At 36.7% G+C, this 474-nt stretch overlaps 1 long non-coding RNA gene across 1 annotated transcript; it reads right to left on the reverse strand.

The window, feature by feature from the left end:
• Positions 1-468, reverse strand: LOC104774944. The gene is made up of 3 exons (XR_765604.2): positions 304-468; positions 123-182; positions 1-29 (listed from the first exon to the last, which is right to left on the reverse strand). It is a non-coding gene; the product is annotated as an uncharacterized LOC104774944 (long non-coding RNA).
• Positions 469-474: the final 6 nt, after the last annotated feature.

The raw sequence follows: 474 nt of genomic DNA on the forward strand, positions 1-474 counted from the left end.
GTTTTCTCCAAGATGGTAGGAATAGCCGCCTATATTGAATTCATAATGGAATATCGAATTCATAATATTTATTTACAATAATTCTGGAGATTGAACAAATTATAATGAAACGCGATCCGAACCTGGATAACAGTTGGTGGTTTAGAACTAATCTCAAGATATTCTTTAGCAGCTTTTAAGACCTGTACATATAAAAACAAGATAAGGCCAAGAAAATGAACTGAAATGATTTTCTTTTTAACTATTAATCTAATATAGAATTATATATAGGAAAATAATGCATATTGCTGTTTCCGGACCAACCTTGGTGGTTTTGAAGTCACCATTTATATCGTGCAGTGCAAGCCAGCCGGTTCGCCATCCTGGGACTATCCACCCTTTCGATATGGACCCGACAGTAACTACGGGTACTATCGAGGAGAATTTTCCCATTGGAACAAAGGGATTACTCCCGAACACGGTCCATCTATATAC

Source organism: Camelina sativa, unplaced genomic scaffold (assembly GCF_000633955.1).
Source record: "Camelina sativa cultivar DH55 unplaced genomic scaffold, Cs unpScaffold07128, whole genome shotgun sequence".
Lineage (NCBI taxonomy): Eukaryota > Viridiplantae > Streptophyta > Magnoliopsida > Brassicales > Brassicaceae > Camelina > Camelina sativa.